Raw genomic sequence first — 15225 nt, 5'->3', positions numbered from 1 at the left:
CTCCCTCCTGCACTACTAAGAGCACTGCAAATAGCCGGCACCTCTCGCATCGCAGCGCCACACGATCCCAACCCCCAAAATAAACGTCACGCCGCTGCACCGGGACATTCCTGCCGGACCGTCATCACTGGGGAAGATGAGCAAGGGGGTGGTGTGTGAGGGAGCCAAACAGGGGAGGGCACTGCAGTCTGGAGTTAAAAGGCAAAAAATGAAAGGGTTCGGAGCTTTAAAGCAGATTTAAGCATAAGCTGGAGTTCTGCACAACTGATGACTATTAACAAAAAAAACGCCTCCCAAGCATTTCGTGTTGCAACCTGCACGCTTGTAAATCAAGTCCTTTGTGAGACTCGCTGGAACAGAGCGCCCCGGGGCTCTGCAGAATACCAGCCGCAGAGGTAGGGGCGGCTGCTGCTGCTTCTCTGGAGGTGGGGTGGTAATGAGACAGGGCATTTACAGGGGGGCCCCTCTTCTTCCAAAAGCCCATGCCGCCACCAAGCCGCACTCGGGGGGAATTCCCCCCCACCGCCCCCCAGCAGAGACCATCCCCAGCCCCCCAGACGGCTTCGGCAGAGACCACCCAAGACCCACCTGAAGGCAGCCAGAGAGCCTTCCCACCCGAGGCTGGAGGAGATATTCCAATAAAAACTTTTGCGCTGGCATTGTTTTTCACTTATGTTGACCCATCGTCCTAAAAACTCTTCGAATGATTCCCAGGCAAACGCGTGTATATACATACTTTACTGCCCCGTTTCTGATTACTATGGGGTAATCAGGCTGTGTCCGGTGGGCTGTGCTAAGAGATCAACTCTCAGCCCCTCCCTTCTCCTGGACTCTTCCTTCCCCCCCCCCCCGCACCCTACGCTCCTGCCTGGGTTAAGTGAGACCCTCGGGGTCCCGGCGTCAATTTATTTTGGAGGATGCCCAGGTGAGTCAGCAACTAAATTCCTGATCTTTATCAGCAACAATTTAGTTTGTGTTTAGAGCTCCGTAACGGAGCCAATAATAATTATTTAAATAATGCTGTATTAGAAATCGTAGCTGTCTTTCATTGAAGTGTGTGTGTGTGGGTGGCTGTGTGTGGGTGGCTGTGTGTGTGTGGCTGGCTCTGTGTGTGTGTGTGTGTGTGTGTGTGTGTGGCTGGCTCTGTGTGTGTGTGGGAGGCTCTGTGTGTGGGAGGCTCTGTGTGTGTGTGTGGGAGGCTCTGTGTGTGTGTCTGGCTCTGTGTGTCTGTGGCTCTGTGGGTGGCTTTTTTTGTAGGTGGCTATATGCGTGGTGGCTCTGTCTGTGTGTGGGTAACTGTGTGTGTGTAGGTGGCTCTGTGGGTGGCTCTATTTGTGTGTGGGTTGCTCTATGTGAGTGACTCTGTGTGGGTGGCTCTGTGTGTGTGTGGGTGGCTTTGTGTGTGTGGCTCTGTGTGTGGGTGCAAATGCAATAGGTCTCGCATTTGAGAGGGATTAAGCTGTTGACATTGTAAATGACAATGCCGTTTCTTTAAATGTTTGAAAAACAAAAACAAAAATAATGTCATGAGCAATGCCAATAGCTCTAACTTTAACAATGCCGAGACCATTGCATTGTAAATGCTTGTTATATTGAGTTATACCATTGACAGGAATTTAGATGTGCGCAAGGTTGTAACCCTGCCATGGTTCGAAGTTATATTGTATTGTAATATGGTTTTGCTGGATTACGTTTTGTAGCTCAGCCATAAAATTAAAGGCTCAGCAACGTGAAATATGTATATAATTCCTCATTCCTGCCTTACCACACTCCCCTCCTGCCACTCCGCCTTCAATGCCTGACAAATAATTGGGCTCCCTGGCAGAGGACACTCGCAACCAACTACGCAGCAGCCTGTGTGAGGAGAAACAAAAGAACCAAAATGTCCTTTGGAAATCCCAGCCGAGTGAGGGGGGCTGTCACTGGGCCAGGCTTACGGAGACTGGCAGATCACACCGGGGGACGTGCAGGGGGCGCCGGGAATCCGCAGGGCCCGGCGCTGCGATGAAGGCGGGAAGACGGCTCCCCGGGCTGGAGGCGCGAGGATGAAAAGGCCCGGCGCAGCCTGACTCTCCAGCCTCTCACTTATTCCCTTTGACCAGGAGGGGGCGGCTTCTCCTCGCGTCTTTCATGCGGGCCCCAGGGAGGGGGCGGGCGGCTCGTTCTCAAAGGGAGGTAAATGAGTCGGGGCGAGGTGGGGCCCACGTGCGGCTCTTTCTCTCTTTTGTTACATGTGCTGCCTCGGCTTGTTTTGTGTCACACCCAGACTACCCACTGATATGAATCTACGCAGCGCACGTGGAGTCCCGACATTATTTAATCGCAGCCTAAATAAGATTTTCCTTCCCTCAGTTGCTTCCACCGTGGCATAGAGATTTATGCGCTCGCTGTTGATATCTGCGGTGATTGGAAGGTAAGGGCAGCACAACCTTCCATTCGCCCAGGGGCGTTAAATTCAGTACCGTTGGAAAGAACAGCATTCGCGTGCATTCTCTATGGCGCGCAGACACTTTAGAAGTGAGGCACGCTTCGTATAAAACAGATTGTTATATTAGGCCTGATAATTTGGAAGCGCTGCATAGATCGGCTCCGGATTTCTAAAGCTGACTGTATAGTGGGGGTACTGTAGCGACTGCACTTTAGAGTACCCTTGCATTTTCATAATAATGTGATAATTTCACATCATTCCTCACCAACTCAACCATTATCCTTTAATCAACCTTAAAAGAATAAAATGCTCTGTTGGCCCTGCTGGGATGGAAAGCTATCAGCCCATAAAGATCCAATAAGCAATCTATTTCACGTAAGTAGATGGGTGTATATGCGCATGCATCTTATGTACACTAACCAGCATAATGTATAGCGCAGTCCTTATTGCAAAAGATGAAAGGATGCAGCAGACATTAACTCGAATCTTGTGCTCTAAGGGGCATATTAACAAGGCGGCGCTATAAAATTATCGCCGCTTCTGCGACCGTTTTCGTCCGAAAAGCAGCGATAATTTTATCGCTTTATCAGCAAGGTCACGCTATCGCGTGAATCCTTGCCTTAGCGCCCGTTCCCGTAACGCCCAGCTTTGCATCTCTAATGAGATGGAAAGTGGGCGTTCCTTCCCAAAATAACTGGAGAAATGTCGCTAACCGACATTTCTCCAATTATCAATGGGCACGCTAACAAGCATAGCGATAAGAAAAGTAGCGCTAACCGCGGTTATCGCTACTTTCCTTACGCCTGCTTTTAGTTTGACTTCGCCATGATATCCAATGGAAGGTGGATATCAAGGTTAAGTATACTCTGCCCTATCAACAAGCTATCACCAAACCTTGTGCGGTTATCGCTGGATTTCCAGCGACAATCGCACATTTGGCAGCTTGCGCCAGGAATTTTATCGCTTTTGAAATAAGCGTTGCTGATAGCACGCTATCTCAGCGATAAAATTCAGCGATAGCCGGCGATAATTATACTAGCGCTAAATGCGCTTAGCGATAATTATCGCCGGTTGTTGGTTATATGCCCCTTAATTTTTATATATTGCTAAGATGACAACACTAACCACAATCAAGTACTAAAGGTCTAGTATAATGCACATTAATATTCTTTTTCCCCCCTGGAACTCTTTTGTCTTTTCAGCTTGTTTCATCTATTTGAATTGTAAATATTTTGCGATGGGGGTGGTAGTTTGTGTCTCTTTTATTAGTAATGATTCATGCTTGTTCCCTGCTGTGTCTGAGCAGAGGGGGCAGCCTGCAGTTCCTCTCTGCTGACTTTACACCTGTTGCCAGCTGGCCTCTTGCCATGCGTCCAAGCTAAGCTTTCAGACCCACTGCAGAATGCCAGGCTGTGAATGGGTCTCGGAGCTCGGGGTTGGTGCCAGCCCGAGAACCAGACAGGATCTGTATTCTTGAGCTGAAGTTTCTGACCTGGTGTAAGGGCCACCCCTTATAGAGGTAACAGCTGAGTGCATGCTTTCGCCAGCCATGTCCTAATCGGCAGGGCTGGCGAAGAGAGAGTTCAAACTGGATCCAGCAGCAATAATTGAAATTGCATTTATATAGCGCTTACTACCCCTGACTAGGAGTTGAAGCGCTCTCCGGCGAGTAGTACGCTACCCGGGAGCCCAGAGTTAATGGTCACCCCAGTGGTTATTGGAGAAAGTCTTTCCTGCTAACGGAAACCATTCCGTGAATACGTTTGTCTCTGGTACATTAGTGGCCTGGGTGCGATCATAACAGGGGGTTATGTGAGAAGCAAATAATTAAAGAAATCTTGAAGGCAGGCTTGAGATTTAGGAGTAATTTATATAGAGAAGAGGCGTATCAAGTGCTGAGGATCATTTAAATAAAAGGGGGAAATAGTAATTTAAGGTCACGGAGGATTTAAGGAAGGTAGCAGGTAGGTTGTTTGCGACAGCATGCAACCTGTGGATGTCAATCTGTGTCAAGAAACTGTTTTAATTCTGCTCTAAGGGAAAGTGGTTTTTTAAAGTCGTGGCAGATATTCATCTCACTGCAAAAAACAAGTCCAATGCTTGCCTAGGCCCCTTTACCAGCAACAGAGAAGAAGAGCGGCCTGAAGCACATCCCCGGACCCATAATTAGTTTGCTGCCCCATTGTCTGCAATGCAAGCAACACCTAGAAAGTCACCTATGGTACCTGCTACATCAGTACATTCAGCACCATAAATTATTGTGACCGTTCATGCAAATCATTGTACGCCGTGCATCAACTATACATATAATATGAACATGTCCTTTATGACACCCAAACAACTTAAAATGAAACAAGGCAGCTGATAAACACATTGCAGCAATTAAACTTCAGTGCTTGTTTATGTGACCCATTCCATACCTGGAACAGAAGGGGCTGTCCCCTGCGTCCAACTGAGGAGCACCGGTCCCACAGAAACAAAATGGCCCCAGAGTAATTAGCCAACCAAAGTGCTTTACTTTCTTACTAGAGCTAGTGAGAGCTATAGAACACCCAGACCACTTGAGGACACGTTCAGCTTTGTCTGCATTTCGTGTGCTATCCCTTCGGAGCAGCAGCCTGCGGGAGGGCTCTTATTTTCAGTTCCATCTGTGCCCAACATAAGTTCCTCCCTTAAGGGGCCATCAGCATGCCTTTTGTCCGAGCCTCATCCTTTCTGAGAACTAGGGGTGCCTGACAGCTTGATGTCATTGACAGAGAAAACAGAGCCGTTCAGCTTGTCACTGCACAAGTACTTAAGAGAGGAACTATGATTAGGAGACAATGCTTGAGTTCCCCAACTGTGTAGGTGGGTGACTGGGCCAGTCCGGGGAACCAAAAAGCAACCTTGGCAAACATGCTTCATGTAGCCTGGTGCTTTCCTCTCTCTCTTTTTCATCCATCTATTCTGATTCTCTCCTCTTCTTTCTTCTCCCTCTCTGATCGCTCGCTCTGTCTCCCCCTCTCTTTTCTTTGAAGCCCCCTGTACCTGCAGCAATTCATCTGGGGGTGCTGGGGAAGGTGGCAGAGGTACCCGCAGGAGCCCTGTCCTTGAAGAACCGGCCTCAATGGGCTGCCGCCCACCAAGGAATTGCCAATGGAATAAAAGGCTAGTCTGGCCCTGGTGACAGCGATACCTGCACTGTAAACATGTCAGATATATTTGTGCTCGCTGTTCCTTATAACAACATCAACTGAGCTCTCCCCGGAACGGGCACACACTTCGAGGAGAGCACATGAGTGAAAGCCATAGCCTGGGTTTCCAATCATGGTTGTCTTTCACTCACAGCGGACAGCCCCCATCTCCAGGAGGGGAAGGGATCACCCTCCCACAAGCCCATGTAGTGTGTGACTGCACCCACCTGTGGAGTGTTGACTGGGTGGTCTCTAGGAACTCACAGTCCCCTCCTAAGGGATGCCCTTAAGGGGTGACCTGAGTGTGTGCATCTTCACATGTGGTGTACAGTCACTGCGCCTCCTGATGGGTGTAGTCCGTGTGTCTGCATCTGCGGTACACAGTGGTCGAAGTGGGCGGGAACGGCAGGGCACGGCGTGCCCCTACTTCTTTAATTCTATAGCTTCCGTTCCCCTACTTTTTTATTCCCCTACTTTTTTATTTTGAACGTGCGTCCCGGGACGTAAGAAATATCCAAAGCCTGTAGAGAGAGCTCCGCGTTAGTGGCTGTTCGGGGACGGGCAGGGAGCAGAGAAGGAAAAGGTCTCCTTCTCATGCTTCCTGCCCAGACAAGACCATGACAGTGTCCCCTTCTGCTCTGACGCTAACAGCGCCCCTCTCCTTCCCTCCTCTCTTTCTTACTCTTATTCCCTCTCTTTTTGTCTAGCCCCTCCTCACTTACCGAATCCGTGACTCAAGAAATGGTTCTCACCCTTTCTTCCTGTCGTTCATTTGTTCCCCTGTGAAATGGATGTAAAAAAAAAAAACACTTTCCTGGAAATGCCGTTTTTGGCATTTTTCTATTCCAACGTGCAGCCTCGGAAATAAACGGTTCGAAATATGAAAATGAATAACTAAAAGCAAAACAGAGTGTTCTTAAAGTGGCCAGACTGGTTTTATTCACACCCAAACACATTATCGTCACTTTACAGAGTTTGACAGTGCAGCGCTACTTTTGTTTTCTTGTCTTTCTTTTAACAGCATTGTTTTCCCCGGGTGGGGAAGTGCACCAGTGCTGGAGGTACTGCAATACCTCGTTGATGGGAGGATTGGAAAACAAAATGTGTACTGTGTTCACTAATTTGGTCTTTTTAAACCATACTGCTAACGTTTTGTAAGCATATGAGCAGTGGACATTGAAATGGGTCCTTTCTGGGCCCTGTAGTAATGTCCTTAACTTTTCAGGCAAAAATACTTCTTGATTTTTGAATGATGAGTGTAAAAGCGTTAAGTTCACCATTTTGTTCCTCCTTACATTTCACATGCTTTATTTAATCTTTCATACCCTATGAGTGTTTGCTTTTTCCAGGATGTTGTTACTTTTTCTTTTAGGCAGCATATTGCTCTTGCCTAGTGTGTAATTTGAATTGAGTTGCATCCAGTTGTTTATAGCAGGTCAAATTGGATTATAGTTGAAGGCAGTGTGATTTTCTCTCAGTGGGGCAGTATGGTGTTCAGCGGGGGAGTGGATGTAGTACTGTGGTTAGAGCTGCCGAATTTAGAACTGGGGGAACCAGGCTCAGCCTTTATGACCAGTCCCCCAGACCATTCTCCTGAGGGAGCACATTCCCATGCTAGACCATAGAAGGCCTCGCAAGACTTAAAAGGCCTCACAAGACTTTAGATGCCCAGGTGTCTTAGCACCAGCAGCTTGACCCTAGTGGAGGCAAGTGTGGGTTAACCTTGAAGGCCTGTCCACCACAATCCATACTAAAGCTCACCTCCAGTCTTGCGGACAGGCCTAGGAAGCAGCAGTGACTCTATCACTGAGGTCACAGGACCTTTGAGCAGGGCGGATCTAGGGCAGTGCAATCGCACTGGGCGCTGACTTCGGGTGGGGCCATCATGTTTGCAAGTATATTATGGTTTTAAATGCACTTGCTGCCTCCTTGCTGGCCTCCAGCAATTTTCGACAATAATAAAAATGTCATGATAACTCCAGTGAATAAACTTCTTCCTAGAGCGAGATAGGAGTTTTGTCTAGTGGAAGTTTTGACTCATGGAAAGATAGCGCAGAGGGTTAAAGTGCCTGCTGCAAAAAAAATGTACCATGCCCATCACAAAGTGCACATAATGTAAATAGGTCAGTGGGTTACTGCTTTTGTCAGTGAGATGCTTTTGTTACTTGCAGTTTGTAAGTTAAAATCCTAACAAAGAACTGTGAGCTATTGACTGTCATCTAAGAGCTGCATACAAACTGCATGGTATAAACTAGAGCGTTATGATTTTTTCCCTAAGCCTTTGTTTATCCTAATGTTGCAAAAAGTGTTCATTTGGATAGAAATCGATTATGATTATTAAAGCGAACCCCCAATCATGGTATTAAGTTTTAAATTCTGAGTTTGTGTTTCTCCAGATCAATCACTATTAAACTATACTGTCTACTAGTATGGTTGTCATGTGACTCCTACACCTTGTAGTCCTTGGTCTTCTGTAACATTTCCCATACAGTGATTTACACACGTAAAATTGATTGTCTGTGTGTATTTTGCGGACAACAGAAACTCCATGGCTCAGAAACAAACGGCTTGTGCTTCCACTTTTAAGCATATTTGGGACATTCTGTATTTAGAAACATATCCCACTTTGTGAATTTATTTTAATGTCAATAACTCATATTAATCGTTAAATAATCATGTGTATCCATTGGTCGAATTAAATAACATAATAAACTGTAACTGGTCAGTGAACTGCCAAACAAATACTAAAGATTGGGATGTTTTGCGCATCCTGGCCACACCTCTAACTCCGCCCCCTGATCCAATCCTCAGGTTATTCCCTCCCTCTGATTCTCCGCCCACAGTTCCCCTACTTTTTTTTCCCCACTTCGACCAGTGGTGGTACAGCACCGACCCAACGGTGTTACCTCATTTTTATGCACCCACACCTCGTGCAAATGAAAAAATGCCCCTTGAGATATGACAGGTACATAATGTGTTCCTGTACGATCCGTATTACAGAAAGAACTGTACTAATGCCTGTTTGTGAGAAGCTGGCCTGGTATATGATGTCCACTAATGTAAGTGGGCACCTTGCACCAGTCCAGACAACCCTTATGGTGATTTACGAGGTCTCAGACAACCTTAGAAAGCTCTCCAAGTGGTAGCTGTGGAGAGCAGCCTTCAGGCTTAGTCTTGAAGGAGTGTAAAGCAGCTTGTTTTACCAGAATGCAATCTTATAGTATAGATTAAATAAAAAGGAACCACAAACAGTGTTTATAAAGATATGTATTTATTATATAACACTATCTAGTACGTTACAGTATCTCTTACACGGAGATAGACACAAAGCACACAATACTTAAGCAAATAAATCACAGTAAATAGCACTAATACACAGTGGGCCCCAGGGAAGACCAAACCATATACTAAGAAAGTTGTATAAGAACCACAACTTGAGTCAGGCAATGTCGAGAGGACGTAGTGCTCGGGACCCACAGAATCACCCAAGGTAAGTAGATAGGGACCCCACGGAGAATGTGTGCCATTTGTGAACAAGACTGCATGCTCTGTACAAGTTTATGTGCAAGTCGTGGTTGGATTTTTAAAGATTAGCGACCCTTCCCAGTGGACCCTGAAGAAACCTTGTGGAAGACAGAAGGTTGGAGAGCCACCCCACCCGTGGATACTGTGGTACCCAAGTTACCTATCCCAGGGAAGCCGGGTGTATAGGTGTGAAGTGGCGTCGGAAACTGCAGTATAACCCAATGGAGGACTTCAGGAAAGTGCCACTGCTGGAAGAGGAGAAAGTGTCTGGAGGAATCCAAACGTGGATTCTTGAAGAGGAGTACTTGAAAGCAAAGGGGACAGTGTCTAGGTCACTCAGGGGTGACCAGGCGACTTGGAAGACGGATTCCCTCCGATGTCGGGTGCTTCAGGTAAGATGACGGTGACCTTGACTCTGCAGCTGCGAGGACCAGGCGACGCAGAGGACAACTAGGACCCGGATATGAGCTGTCCCACAAAGGATGATGAGTGTCGAGGGTCCGGTGTCCGGCGGGAGCACCAACAAGCCTTCAAAAATGCAACCCATGCAGGAAGTCAAGAAGGTGCACGGTTGGGACCATCAAAGTACAGGAGACGCACCACAAGCAGGGGAGTCAGGGCAGGCCCCGAGCAATCAGGGTAGCCCAAGGAAAACAAAGGTGACCCTCAAATGGAACCACAAGCCCAAGGCATAGGAGTCGCGAGAGAACCTCAAACTGTTCAGATGCAGGCCACGATGCACATGATGCGGTGTGGCCGAAGATTCTGGTCACTGAAGGTGCTCGAGGTTGGGGCTACTTGGAGCCCGAAGATCTTTTTGCAACGATGTGAACAAGCCTTTGCAACTGCAAAGGGGACGCAGTACCCAGGGGTTCGGTTATTGCAACCCCCACAAGGACTACTGGCTTCAAACTTGTTACAAGGGTAGAGCAGGTCTTGGGAGCTAAGGAAACCCACCACCTGTGTTGCAAAGCCCACGGAATCTGGAGGAGCTCGGGATCTGCAGACCGGTCATCTTCGTTGCAGTGCCTGCTAATGCAGGGGAGTGACTCCTTCACTCCAAGGGAGATTACTTCAGTTGTCCTTGATGCTTCACAGGCTTGGAATGTTCCTGTATGATGCACAGGCACAGACGATGCAGCAGACTGGAAGGGAGACGAAGTCAGGCCCAAACGAAGTCCAGCAAAGTCCAGAGTGCCCAGACGGTAGAAGTGCAGTGGTTTCAGTTCTGAATCTTATCCCACGACGAATCTAGGGACCTACACCCAGGTAAGGCCTTAAGTACCCTTAGGGAAAGGGTTGGGAAGATTCAGGGGACCCTCCCAGGGGAGGGTCTGGACGGGGGAGGTTACTCAGATGTCTTTTGTCCAATTTCACGCCAGAGCGGGAGCCAGCACCTTTCAGGACTGGTTTGAACTGGACTATGCACAGGGACACCAAATGTGCCCCTCATGCAGACTTTCAGGCGCTGGCAAGCACACCCACCCGGCCCTAATGCACTAAATCCTGTGTGGGAGGTGGTCACACCTCCCTGTGACAGGATGCCTATTGTTCTGCCTTCCCCTGCTCGAGCTTGGCTCAGCAGCAGGAGGGCAGTAATGTGTCTCTGGTTGGCAGCAACCATTTTGTGCTGTCTGGGACTAGAAGGCTGGTACCGGGAGCACTGAGAGCCTAACGGAGGGCTCTTCCAGTGCTTGGAATCATACCTCCACACCGTTTACAGTGTGGGGGCATGATTCCAACATGTTTGATACCAAACATGATAGGATTAATTGCAACAATTTTCGAGATGGTCATCCTGCGATTAAGTGATGCCCCTCTATATAGTGTATGGCTGCTTCACTGACAACCTGGGAGAGTGGACTCCGTAGGCTGTAGGGGTGTCCTGCACATGCAGGGACACCCTCTAACTTAGAACCAAGCATCCTGCCCTCAGGATTGTAAAGGCCTGCTATAGGTGTGACTTATAGGTTTCAAGTGCAGTGACCCTTAGATATAGTAAACCTATTTATTTTGTAGGTGGTGCATACACCAACTTACACAGGCTGCAATGGCAGGCCTGTGGTTGCATTTTGAATGGTTCTCATAGGTGGCATAATACATGCTGCACCCCATGGGAGACCTCTGGGGTACCTATGCCCTGGGTACATGGGTACCATATACTAGGGAATGACAAGGGTACCCCAGTATCCTATCTGGGATGTACCTAAGTGCTGAACACAACAATTTAGGGAGAAAGCAGATAGACTGGGGTCCTAATTAGCAGGATCCCAGTCAGCCTAGTCAAAACAAAACTTAGTATCAGGCAAAAAGCGGGGGTAACCTTGCAAACCTTCCTACACTGTGCACTGAGACACTTTTTGTAATAGGGCCGGGTGTCTTCCTTGTGAGAGGATATTCTGCTGAACAACTGAGTTAGTTTCACAAAGGGGCGGGGAGAGATAGACCCTTGAACGTGGATTTACCCTGCTTTCACTATACATAATCCGTACATCAAAACAGAGAGTAACCCAGTGTTAATGGGGTATTTTTCTTTTAAGTAGCCTACTGTGACAACCCTATTGGTTTGTTTTTAGGATTTTAAGTTACAATTTTAAAAATGGCACTTTAGAAGGTTGGCAATTTCCTGCCCAAACTATTTGGTGCCTGCAGCCTGTTCCTGAGTCACATGACTAGGTGTAGTAGGCAGTTGGACTTTGTTTATTCCTCCCAGATAGCCACACACAATAGAGGGATTCGGTGTGCCTGGATGGGCCATCTGCTGGCAGGATTGTGGGGGGGTGCGTAGCTGGGCACAGTCCCACTTGCAACTGAATAGGCTGTGTTCTACCTTCAGCCAAAGGACTTGTCACCCCTGCATTGTCCTTGCAAACAACCAGGAGGCAGGGCAAGGGAAGCAGGAACCTTCAATCACTTCAAAGGAAATTATCTAGAAACCTCTACTTCAAAGAAGGCACCAGGTGTAAACATAGGACCCTTAGACCAACTCTTTAGTTCACATTCTGGACCTGCGGAAGGACTCTCTTCCTGCCATGGCCTGCTGTGTACTCCCTAAGACTGCTTTGCTGCACCTGGAAGGACTGCTTTGTGGCTTGAAGCCTGCCTTGTACCCTCAGAGACTTCCGCTGCTGCTAGAGTCCTGCTCTACTAAATGAATCCAGGACTAACAGAGTGACTCCAAGGGCTAGTTGGCTGGTCCCCTGATAAGAACCTCGGGGACAGAAAGGGCTCCAGCCATCTTGAACCCATACCTGGACCCAGCATGAGTAAATCCTAGCCCCCAAGTGATGCCCCACCAGTCCTGGATACTTAGTTGTGGTGTTAAAGGAGCCCAAATTGCCAAAATCTAAAAGTTGTGACAAATATTTTTGGCTAAAAACGGCTGTGAGAACCAAGAGGAGACCAGGACCAACCTGCTATTCTATCTGCCAAAAGTGCATTGACAGTCGGCCTGACATTGCAGCAGCTCCTGCTACGTTCTGTCCGCAGTAGCAAATCCTGCTCTACGGTCCTTCGCCAAAGAAGTATCCAGCCTCATGGAACAAAGAAATCTTCACTGCAAATTCATCCAGCCCGATGACTCATTCTCAGACACTGGCTGCAACGTTGCCCTGCGCTGAACTTTACCTTCTCAAACAACATTTTGTTTACAATTCTTCGAAGTGCAAAGGTAAGCGCTGACTGGGCCCTATCCACTTTATGTATTCGACTTGCGGTTCGAGCGCGGTCATCCATATTATTTCACTTTGACCTGGTTACAAGCGAGTACATTTTAGGTGCTAATTTTTACTTTAGACTTTAAAAGTTCATATCTCCGGTTCTACTGATTGGATTTTTGTTGTTCTGATATCAGATAATGTATTAAAATTTACTCCAGTTTTCTAAATTCTTATGGGATTTATCTCGTGTTGTCTTTTTACTTTCTTACTGTTTGTGTGCTACATAAATACTTCGGGCCCGATTCACAGAACTAACTTAAGGCAAAATCCTAAACTTACTACTATTTTGGTATTCACAGAATGCACTTACAGCTTTTGGTATTCACAGAATGCACTTACTACTTTTGGTATTCACAGAATGGATTTACGACTACTAACTTTACGTCTGCACTTGGGACGGAAATTCCGGCCCGGAGGCGGAGCTTCCGGGCCGGAGGCGGAGCTTTCGGCCCAGAGGTGGAGATTTTGGCCATGGCTAAATCTCCGCCACTGGCCGGAATCCCCACCTCCGGGCCGGAAGCTCCGCCTCCAGGCCGGAAATTCCGGCCCGAGTGCGGACATAAAGTTAGTAGTCGTAAATCCATTCTGTGAATACCAAAAGTAGTAAGTGCATTCTGTGAATACCAAAAGCAGTAAGTTTAGGATTTTGTCTTAAGTTAATTCTGTGAATCGGGCCCTTCACACTTTTCCTCTACATTAAGCCTGACTGCTTTTGTGCCAAATTACAAGAGGGTTAAGCACAGGTTAATTTAGTGACTTTTTTGTTTCACCGTGACCAGGATTGTGGCTGTTGTTTGAGCAGGTTTCACACCCCACTCAACCAACAACCCAATTTCCCACAAGACCCATAATTGATTCAAACAAAAGAAGCACGCAGGTGTCTGTAGACTGAAGAAATGCCTTCAGAGTACAACAAGTATGCAAACATGTTGGCTGCGCAAGCTATTTAGCACTTTCCATTCACAGGTGGAAAGATATGATAAAAATGCTTGAAATGTTAGAGATATGTTTGAGTGGAAAACATGACTGAATCATGTCTTTTTTGCTTAAGAAAAATTATATTCAACACTGAGATGCCTGCTTACCAAACACTCTGGATTGACCTGGATAAAGTTAGAAACCATTGCATTCCTGTACCCTCAGACTTATGTATTCTTTACGAGCAGCAGCCTGGAATATCACATTGGAATTTGTGGTAGGCCCTTTTAGATTAGGAACTAGTTTCCTCGTATCTACTCGCATCGCACACCGTGTTCGTTCACAAGGTAACTCCTGTTTTTTCCACACCAGTGATGGAACCCCATCCAAGAAGTCGCTACGATGAGCTAGCAGAGAGTTCAACATGATACAATGTCTTGAATGTTTAAACACAGGACCACTCCCTCTATTCACATTCCTTATACTCACTGCCTGGCCACTATGACAGTGGCAAAAAGAACAGATGATGGATGGAATGCTGAACAAATCATACATTTACCACCCCCCCTACCCCCCCACCGCCCCCCCCCCCAAGTCACAGATTTGGGTTAAATCCATCATTTGTTTTACTTGCCACACCATTCCAGTTTGGACCCAGCCATATTCAAATCTGTCTTGACCCTGTTTCTTATGGGAACAGTCCAGCCTGAAATGCCAGGCCAGGTCCTCCCTGGACATGAAACAAGCATCCTTGGACCGTTTTTGGGGTATGACCCCTCATCAGCCAGGCTAGCCTGAATCCGGTGACACAGTTAGCCTGGGACCCACGTCTGGGTATACCCTTCTCACTTAGGGTGACAAATGCAAAAGGAACAGATGATGGACGGAATGTTGAACAAATCAAACTTTTTATGACAGCAGTGTCACTGATCCCTAAGTGATTGATCTTTATGTTTCATTCATAAATTTGCTCGTGGTCAGAGTGAGTGGATCCTCTAACTCTTTCCTTTATGCGAGCACTTGCTTGCACCCATATAAGTAATCCCCCCATAAATGCTTATGGAACTTGAAACACAAGTATGTGTTTTTTTGAGAATGCTTGTACAGTCCCTAGATTATTTAAATCCAGGTGGAGGCATTATAAGAAACACATTACTTCTATCTTAGTGAGGCGCTCAAGGACAGCAGCAAACATGAAAAATAACAAGTTTAATCCACCATTCAGGTTAAAGCTTGCCTGCCTTAGCTTGTGAACATCTCTGCTCTCTGGAGAGACTGGAAGGCATCAATGGCTACACTTGGGATCTAGTAATACGCCACACTGCTCTGTGCATAGCAGCTCATCTTAAAGAGACTTCTGTTACAATGAAAATATTCTCTGTGGAGTGTTGCGCTGCTCTTTGGAGATAGGTGTTCTCTATATCAAATGTCTAAATAAAATGCATGTGTCAATGAGAATTTT

General features: G+C 47.1%; 1 long non-coding RNA gene across 1 annotated transcript in view; it reads left to right on the top strand.

Annotated features, from left to right (window-relative positions):
* Positions 1 to 444: 444 nt before the first annotated feature.
* LOC146830451 (uncharacterized) overlaps positions 445 to 15225 on the top strand; it is a 236195-nt gene continuing 221414 nt past the window's right edge. The window contains exon 1 of the long non-coding RNA XR_014961156.1: positions 445 to 925. This is a non-coding gene — a long non-coding RNA (uncharacterized LOC146830451). The remainder of the gene's footprint in view (positions 926 to 15225) is intronic.

This window comes from Triturus cristatus, chromosome 5_1, assembly GCF_964204655.1.
Source record: "Triturus cristatus chromosome 5_1, aTriCri1.1, whole genome shotgun sequence".
Lineage (NCBI taxonomy): Eukaryota > Metazoa > Chordata > Amphibia > Caudata > Salamandridae > Triturus > Triturus cristatus.
The sequence above is the reverse complement of the archived record's forward strand: the minus strand, read 5'-3'. Positions and strand labels throughout refer to the sequence as shown.